This window comes from Amblyomma maculatum, chromosome 5 (genome assembly GCF_055883805.1).
Source record: "Amblyomma maculatum isolate TAMU_Amacu chromosome 5, ASM5588380v1, whole genome shotgun sequence".
NCBI classification, from domain to species: Eukaryota; Metazoa; Arthropoda; class Arachnida; order Ixodida; family Ixodidae; genus Amblyomma; species Amblyomma maculatum.
In genome coordinates this window covers 115,837,936-115,847,594 of record NC_139348.1, presented here as the reverse complement: position 1 = coordinate 115,847,594, position 9,659 = coordinate 115,837,936, and the positions used below count along the sequence as shown (strand labels likewise).

Below are 9,659 nucleotides of genomic sequence, written 5' to 3'. Positions count from 1 at the left end.
GCTATCCTGCAAAGAAAGATTTCTCATCATCGCCTGCAACAATATATTCTTTTCAGGCGAATCGCCGCGTGCACCAAGTGCTTTACACGAGGGAAAAGCTGCTTCCCGTATGACGCCGTTTTTAATGTCAAATTAGACGGACTCGCCTGGAAGTGTGGACGTACCTCTCCGAGGACACAGGCGCGTTATAAGAATTGTGCAAAGTAGGAATGTCGTCAAATGCAATTGCCAGCAAGTTTTTCATATAAGCATGAATGCTAACAGCAATGACTCGAAATACAGCAATGAATTCCAGTTACTCTGAGTTTATTACAATATTTGCCACATTTGTTGTCCGCCTGGCCGCATTACCCATACACGTGAACAACATTTTAGTACTGGATTTTTTTTTAACTCCTCAATACCTCCGGAAAATCTAATTTTGAACACCATCTATAGCAGTGCAGAGGAAAACACCATGGTGTCTACACCACCACGGCTAGCAAACATGTCAACTGTTTTTATGCTCAACTCTTCAAGAGCAAGAGTTTAATGCTACTCATGAAAATGATTCCGAGCAAGAAGAGCGTCGTAAAAAGGGCATTTACCCTGAATGCACCTACCTTTCTTGGGGCGCAAATCACGGAAAGGCTAACACATTTCCTCGTAAACATGCTCTCAAGTGAGTTTGAAAAACGAAAACACTTCTGTCAGCACAGTTACAAGAGTATAAACACCCAATCCCAGTCTTTGCCTTTTCGCAGCACTTTTTGTCTCTGTGTTAGTCTAAAACCCACGGCAACAACTCTTGAAAGGCCTGTTTCTGCAGCTGAAGCACAGACACATCGAACACGCGGTCGAGTTCTTTGTTTAGAGTCCCCTTCTAAGCTTAGCAAAGGCTTATCAGGCAGTATAACTTTTTTTTTTTAGAATCAGAATCAAATTTATTTAATACAATGACTGAACACAAAAATTTGGTAAATACAGGAGGAGGTCCCAAAGAGGAGGTCCCATGGCTGCACAGGGGACCTCCTCAGATCAAGGAAAGAAAAAAACGGCGCAACAATGCACTGTATACGGAGTTCAACATATTTTCAGAACACTAAATGAATGTCTTACCACAAGGTTTTCAAATCCGAAAAAAGTCATTTTATATACAAACATATTATGTTGAAAGCAGTGCAATTAAAGTGCTCTGAAAGTTCTGACGACATGGCGATAAGCAATGAAAAGCCACCAATGAAAAGCTAAATAAAAATGCTCAGTCCGCTGGTTGCAAAACCTGAGCAATAATTTTTTGTTGTTGTTATGGTTGAAAAAGAGCGCCTCGCCGCTTTTTCATATCACTAAAACTATAACCTCTCCTCCCATATGCGAAACATCTAAAATGCTGTCCAAAGCCTTGTTGTCTTTCACAAGTTCCTTGCTTTCGGGTCAGTGCGATCCTCGTCTAGAGCTCGAGAGCTTGCACGGAGTACATCACAAGCGGGGAGGATGCCGCGGGACGCCTTGCGTTTGCAGAAAAACACCTTGCGGAAACCCTTGCGGAAGCTTTCGGATAAAAAAGCGTAAAGAAAGGGATTCACGCATGAGTTTATATAGGCAAGGACCTGTGACGTAATCTGTACCACAATGCGTGGAGCGTCCATGCGCCTTCCGTACAGGTCGACGCTCTTGAGGACTAACACGACGTGCACAGGACACCAGCAGACGGCAAACACCAGCACGACCACGATGACCAGTCTGGTGACGCGTCTCTTTGCCCGGGTGTTTTCTGCGCTAACTCTACCACCTGGAGGAACACTTAGCCACAGACGTTTAAGCATCAGCGCGTATAGGGCGAATATCAAAGCCAGTGGTACCACAAAGCCTACCATGCAGAAGGTTATATGGAAGGCTGCTAGGCTGTAGCCTTCGTCAACGCGAAAGGTGCAGAAGGAGTGGAGGTCGTCAATGAACACCACGCCGTGGGAGAATAGCGCTGGTACACAGGCTACGAATATGACGACCCATGCCAACATTATGCTTCGAAATGCGTTCGCCTGTGTCCTTATTGACATGGACCTGACCGCGTGCACCACGGCGAGATACCTGTCCACAGACATGAGCACCAAGGTGTAGATACTCGCGCACGCGCAGACAATGACAAGGTACTGAACCACCCGACACCACGTGTCTCCAAAGGGCCAGTATGTAAGAGTGTAGTCCCACGCGGTGAAAGGTACGCAGAAGACGATGAACAGCAGATCGGCCACGGCGAGGTTGATGATAAGGATGTTCGTGGTGGAACGCATTTGTCGGTTGCAAAGCACAACAACAACGACAAGGGCATTGCCGATCAATCCCACGACGGCAATGACACTGAAGAGGACCGGAACAACAATTCCCAGAATTTCTTCGACCATCTCCAAGTCTTCGCCGTTGTCGTAATCTTCGGTTTGGTTCTCATGGATTGGCAACCACTCCGTGGAACTATTGGCGCGCCACCTGCTGTTGTAGTCTTCGCCGATGCTGCTGAACCTTTCCATCGGAGCTGTACCACTGGACCTGTTTTGTGTCAATGTCATTGTTTAAAGAATTGCTTCAGGTATAATTATAGGAGATATAAGGGCTCCAAGCCGGTTTTGTTCTACTGGTGAACGCTATTGAAGGGTAGAGCGAATGGGTTTTCGGAACGGATCCCATCATAGTTGCGTCCGGCTTGCTCTCTGTAGGCCGACACCTTTGGTTAGCTGAACATCATCACCTGCGAAGTAAAAAGAGACGCGATGAGCGGCAGTTGAAAGAAATAAAACACTGAAGTACATAATTTAAATCTTGAAAACTCAGGAGAGGGTTAGAGGTGCCTTCCGGGAAAACAAAAGCTAGAAATGAAATATAAACGTGACAATGCTGCTACTTCGTCGTCTCTGGGAACGCTAGAAGATGGGACTGGTGCTCTACAATTTGTTTCTTTTCTATATCGATGTGTTGCTAAACTTTGGTTATTTCTAATACGTAGCCATTATTATCCCCATCAGTCGGAATGTCGTCAGTGACAATTGTTATTCTTCTGTGATGACCCCAACAAGACCAAGTCATCACGCCGTCTCTGAGGGAATAGTAAGCGCTCCGTAGATGGATGACGCACGCATCTAGAATAACATCACCGTAGTGACTATTCGCGCGGGTGATTCCATTTGGTGTCCTACCGTCAGGGAGGACACCAAATAGATAGAGGACAGGGAACAAAGAAAGACTGTTGCTTCTAAGGTAATGAGAATGCAACCAAAGCTGGTATAAGCAATTAGCCTATTCAGCCTGGTTCGACTAATGGTACCGTGCGACAGCTCAATTTTAATTATTCGTGCCAGGACATGTAGGGTATGGATGGATGGAAAAACTTCGTCAGAGAGCATGTATGGATGGTTCCGTGTTAGATGGCCATCAACCCATGGCTGACGGCGACCTGGGTGGCCCACTCCACGTCACGAGTCTGGAGCCCCAGCGCTTGAGAAATTTTTGCTCTGATCTTTATTGTGCATGAGTGTTTTCGCACCAAAAAGAGAAGAAAACACAGCCACACCGCATTTCGTCTGCTCCCATGAGGTAGGCAAATACCCTCAAGTTTGCCTTTCCTTCCTCAGCTTTCAGCCGTTATCCATTCATCACGAACATTGTCCCCTATTTTGCGAACTCTGGTCCTCCCTCGTCCTCACCACCAAATTTTCGGCCCTCCCCAACCCTCAGCCTCCAAGTCAGCTCTTGTAACAGTCGAGTTATTTTTCTTATTAGCTGCAGCCGCGCCTCAGTTGCATAAATGTATGTCCCGGTGATAGAAATTTCCCCAACCCACACTCACACATGTACTGATGTCCTCCCTAGTACATGTCCACCTTAGCACACCAAATACGATCATTCGCAGCAACACAATAAGCCATTGTGGCATATGGCAGGGAGAGTGACCTGCTTCGAGTATAGTACAAGAAAGGCCGGCTGACAACGCGTAGGTTTGCGGGTCGGAAAGAACGCAGAAGAATTGACATCTGAAAAAGCAACGTAGACTGCACCCTACTCCTCCTAATCCACTGATTCCCCGAACAGCAGCTCAGAGGCAGTACTCCTGTCCTGGTAAAGGTTTTATTCATTCATTCCTATTGGCTATATTATCCGACGATATTTAGTTGCCAAAACGAGCGAATGTTCACCGCGCTCAATTTCGGCTGCGTTGCACCGCGTGGACCATTTAATTAGCACTCCGAAGCTCTAGAAGCTGATTGCGGAACCAAGAAATAAGAAATGGGATATGTTCATGCTGTAGCCCGTCTCTAGGAAGAGCCGGATTATACCGAAACTTTTCGCGTAAACGACTAGACCAACCTATACCTTTTCAGGGTCGTGATAAAATTAGAGGGCCCCGCCGGGATGGCGCAGTGGTAAGACGCCCGACCACTGTGCCGGAGTTCCCGGGTTCGAACCCGACCTGGGCGGCTGCGTTTCGATGGAGGCGAAACGAAGTGGCGTCCGTGTGCTGTGCGATGTCAGCGCACGTTAAAGATCCCTAGGTGGCCGAAATTACTCCGTAGCCCTCCACTACGGCTCCCCTTTCTCTCTTTCCACTTTCACTCCCACCTTCCTCCCTTCCCTTACGGCGCGGTTCAGGTGTCCACAGAGCAAGTGTGACAGATACTGCGCCTTTCCCTTCCTGTGAACCAACCAACCAACCAACCAAAATTAGAGGACGTTCAAGCTTCGCCTTAAAAGGCCTTTAATATCATCTTTTGAATTCGCAAATATTTTCATATTAAATAATAACAATAATAATAACTGCTTTATAGGAACCTAAAGGTGCTGCATATCTGTCCCACCGTCTCCTTAGACACCTGACCCGCGCCACAACGGGAAGAAGGTGGGATTGAAAGTGGAAAGAGAGAAAGGGGAGCCGTAGTGGAGGGCTACAAAGGAATTTCGACCACCTGGGGATCTTCAACGGGCCCCGACATCGCCCAGTAGACGGACGCCTCTTCATTTCGTCTCTGTGGAAACGCAGCCGCCGGCGGTCGGGTTAGAACCTGGGCACTCTGATACAGTAGTTGGTCTTCGGAACCACTATGTCGCCGCGGAGTTTTTCGTTTTTTGTTGTTGTTCTTTTTTTACTTTATTTTAAATGCAGTGCAGCCACCAAAGAATACAAGGACCTACCAAGTAACCGCTTATACACAACACTAACGCTTCTTCAAAGCAGCCATTTTATCAAAGAGGCTCAGCTATCGGGCGGCTCGGGCTGAGCTCTGAGAACTTCCAACACATATCTCACACTGACAACAAATTGTTTTCGCGTACAGCTAACATTTTCATCGGCGTAATTTTTCTTCATTCTTGTCCCCCATAGGCTGTGAAGGCTCAGAACCATTATTATGTTGTATGGTACTTCATCCTTGTTTTTCACCAGTAGATAGTGAATGCCATGAGGCGTGACTGATAAATAATTTTTCATGTACATGATTCTCTGAAGGACGCCCCAGTGGAAGATAGCGTCCCAGCATTCAATAAAAGCGTGCGCTAGTATACCTAGTCTCCTAGTTATTTCCCTTTCATTGTCTGGATCTGCGGTTACCACCTGTTCTGAGTAGACATATTCGCCTACTACTTCCAGTGCTTTTATACATATCATGAATTGGGATGGACCGTATTTGGCAGGCACTCGCAGTTTATGACTACAAGTGTACCGGTATTGCTCAAGAGGAAAGTATACAACAGTTGTATCTTACATGTACTCACCTATGAGGCTGAAACATAGAGCCTAACGAAATGGGTTCTACTTAAGTCGAGGACAACGCAGATGGCTATGGAATGAAAAATGGCAGGAGAAACGTTAAAAGATAGGAAACGCGCAATATGGGTCAGAGAAATCACTCGAGTTAATAGAATTCTAGAGGAAATCAAGAAGAGGAAATGACATGGGCAGGACATGTAGTGCGAAGAGAAGATAACCGATGGGTAACAAACTGGATTCCAAGGAAAGGAAAGCGTAGCAGGGGGCGGCAGAAAGTTAGGTGGGCGGATGAGGTTAAGAAGTTCGCAGGGGTCAAGTGGATGCAGCTAGCACAGAACCGGGCTAAGTGGAGAAATATGGGAGAGGCCTTCACTTTGCACTGGGTATAGTCTGGCTGATGATCATGGTTATTATTTCCGGTTTTTTGTTTTTGCAAAGACTACACTTGCTTGCCAAACGAAAAAGATACCTTTCTCATCAAGCCATGTTTTGCGGATTTGTTCCTGTGCAGCTTAGCTTTGTTTATGGGGTTTAATGTACCAAAACGGCGCAGACTGTGAGAGACGCTGTAGTGAGCGAGTGAGTGAAAAACTTTATTGAGTAGAGATAAGGGAGGGGAATGTGTCGGTGGGGTCCCTAGTTCGGGACTCCAGCGGCTGCCGCTGCTATCCGCCCGTGGCACGAGGGCCCATTGGGCCTCTAGTGTCAGAGCTGGATAGGGAAGCCTCTCACCCCTCAGTTGTTGGCACTGCATTCGGGTCATCAGGAGGATTGTGTAGGCAGGGCCACACCATATGGTACAGGCCTGCCTTCTCCCCATACATATAACACACCAGCCCGTTTAAACACAGTACCCCGCGTGTTCGGTGACGATGTAGTGGAGGGTTCCGGAACTTTCGACCACCTGGGGTATTGTTAACGTGCACAGGAACCTACCGTGTCTGTAGTACTAAAGATAGATAACAGAGGCCCAAATCAGTGAATGTTTTTCGTGAACGGAGCGTCACATGTCTGAACGCGAAGCGTTTGAAGGAACTCAGTTTGGCAGAATTTGCTTGCCATTGCGGCTCGCGAAGTTATTCCATGGGTCCAGCTCACTGCACTCGAAACCAGACGAAATCATTTTCAAAAGAATTTACAACAAGCGTTAACTGCTCCAGAACAAAGCGGTTCGCCTGCGACGTTTTCAGACCTGCGCGCTGAAAAGATCTATAAACATGGTTAAGAAGTTTTGCGGAGCACGAACAAGCATTTCGTGCTAAAGGTTCTGGACGCATCCGTGTGTAGTGACTATCAAGGCAAAAAAGCGGAGGTGCTAGATTTAAACGTCTTACAGTTGCTTAGAGGCCGGCTACAGAGCTCAAGCCACTATTTAACGTGCGATAATTAACGTATTCAGGGAAAACAAAAAGTACTCAGAATGCGCGTGAAGTCTAACTCAATATGGCTACCGGCACGACGGTACTGTCCCGTGGAACTTTATTGAGTTGCGGAGCTTCTGGGTTGCCCGAGAAAAATCGAACGTCGGACTCCTGTCAGCAATTAGCCCGGTACAGGCCGGGACTGAAAATTGAAAGTGTCCACTTTTGCTCAGATTTGCTGCCCACCTGCTGATAGAGCGTGTCGGTATGAAGTTTTGCCCAGTTCGGACATGGCTACCGTGCTGTTTCACTTTTGGCGCACATGTACATGCTGAGTGATTAGCAAATTTATCATTAGAGATAGATAAAAAAAAAAAGAAAACTTTCCAAGTCATGTCGAGTTAGAGTTCAGGCTTAGAGCGGCATTTGTCAAATATTTTATGTTGTGCGTGCGTAGTTTTGTGTGTTCGAAACAAGTCAGTTGTCATTTTTGCCGCAATCTCTGCGCCACTGATTAAAAATGGCTCTTCTCATGGCTGTCAGTTTACTTCTGTGTCTATATGTGCACTCCGCGACGGGGTAGGCCCACATCCTCACCGTGCAGCTGAATGATAGATATATAGATATATGAGTGCAGCAATTTAAAGGCACTACTGCCGGCAAGAAAACTGCCGTTTCTATACAGCAGCAATTGCCAGCGTAGTAAATCAGGATAAAGGAGTATATTCTACAGTATAAAACGCAATCACATCAGATAATTACGTTCGCGTCAATGCCGAATGTTTACAAAAGAATCGTTTTCGCAGCAAAAATGGTGCATTCGATAACCACAAGAATGAGGCTTTAAATTAAATAGTAATAAGTTAATAACAATACTAGTCGAGTTAACTACATATCAATAGAAGAGACTCGCATGATAAGGAAAGCTTCTTACCTGGACGTGAACGCACAGAGCGATATATTGGGAATGTTCGAAGATGAATAACGCTTCTTTTTCGATGGCAACTGCATCCCTTTAACGGACCCTCAAATCAAACACCAGCCGCTGTGATCAAGAACAGTGTGCGATCTCAGAACCGTCACAAACATTTTCAGACGGACGTGGTCGAGAGAAAGTCGATTGAATCTTCTCTCCGGAAAGAAGCGTCCGCCCTGTCTGGTCGTGTGTCTGCGCCCGTCGAAAAATACTCGGAGACTAGGAAAGGAGGCCGACGGGAAACCTGTCGCCATCCATTGTGGACCGCACAGGTGGTGCAATAATGGAGGAAAGAGAGGCCTTTATCGCCTTGTAGCTGCACGTCGTGCCGGCCTTCTTCTTAGCGTCCTGCCATGTTCTTTTTTTATGTTGTTTCCCTTATGCGTTGTATGTACGCTGTGTTTTCTTCTTCTTTCTTTTGGGTAATTCCCTCTTGCCTTAACTAGCGCTTTTTCACCTACCTCGTCGCAGCCATGACCTTGAACAAGGCATAAAGATATAAAGGTAAAGCATTTGCACAGAAGATATCACTTCCTACCTTGTTCCGTGCACAGCTTCAGAGATATAAACTCTTGTAAAAACAGTCGGCCACTTTATTCTGAGGCTTACGTCTTCATTAAGTGTTGTGTTTGAAGAAGGTGCTTTCAATTTTAGCACCTAAAGTGTCCCAAACCGAACACACAATGATCACCGGCATTTTAAAGCTGTCATGCTAATATTTAAAGCGGCGGATGAACGTAAAGTTTCATTCTCCGTCACCTTTAAATGACGCGCGAAATATGTCACTATAAACAGAATTCTTTTAGTGTTGGGCGCAGTATTTGCAGACAACTATAGCGAGGAAGGATACAAAGCCGCGGATTTCTCCACAGCCCATATTTTTAAAAGAAATTTTGAGAAAATTTCTGAGCTTCAATGCGCTCTTATCTTCTTCATCCTCTCGAAGGCAACTGGGTAGACACGCGCTGCATTGACTGCAGGTCGTGTGAAAAATAGTGGATTGTCAGAAATGTCACAGCTTTTGTTCCTTTAAAGTGGGGTACCATATGGGGATAGAGGTGTTCTTGCGAACAAGCGCCCTACCGCACACAACTAAGATGTGCAGTCGTCGCTCCGATGACTAGAGGCTGCGCTTTGGGATATCATTACCGCCGCAGAGGAGAGTTCCTCAGAGTGGGTGAAGACCGTAACGACGCCTGTGCCGGTGTACATTGTTCGTAGGTCACGATTCGAGCGCACAATGCATTTTCAATTTATTTTTGCGTTATCGTAGTTTTCTTTTCACACATGACGCCAGCATTTCGAATTATGCGCCCACTGAATACTCTCATCTACTGAAGAAACGTTTAGAGGAAACTGACAGGATAAGTATTGGCTTTAGTTGCATTTATAATTGTAAGCGATAGTTAAACAGCAGGTTCAGTCGAAAAGCCGTCGTCGTAGTAGTAGTAGTAGTAGCCGGCGCCTCGTGCCGGGAATAATAGGGGGCTGAATAATAAAAATTCATCAAGGTAAACATGAATAAAAATTTATTAATGAATGAATTAATGAAACTGGTCGTTCTAGTGATGATTTATTGGTGTGTGAT

The 9,659-nt window shown here is 46.0% G+C and overlaps 1 pseudogene across 4 annotated transcripts in view; it reads right to left on the bottom strand.

The window, feature by feature from the left end:
* Positions 1-297: 297 nt before the first annotated feature.
* LOC146189281 (allatostatin-A receptor pseudogene) overlaps positions 298-9,659 on the bottom strand; it is a 92,967-nt pseudogene continuing 83,605 nt past the window's right edge. For all 4 annotated transcript variants that reach the window (XR_014707648.1, XR_014707647.1, XR_014707645.1 and 1 more), the window contains one exon: positions 298-2,725. The product of XR_014707648.1 is annotated as an allatostatin-A receptor pseudogene, transcript variant X4 (transcript). The remainder of the gene's footprint in view (positions 2,726-9,659) is intronic.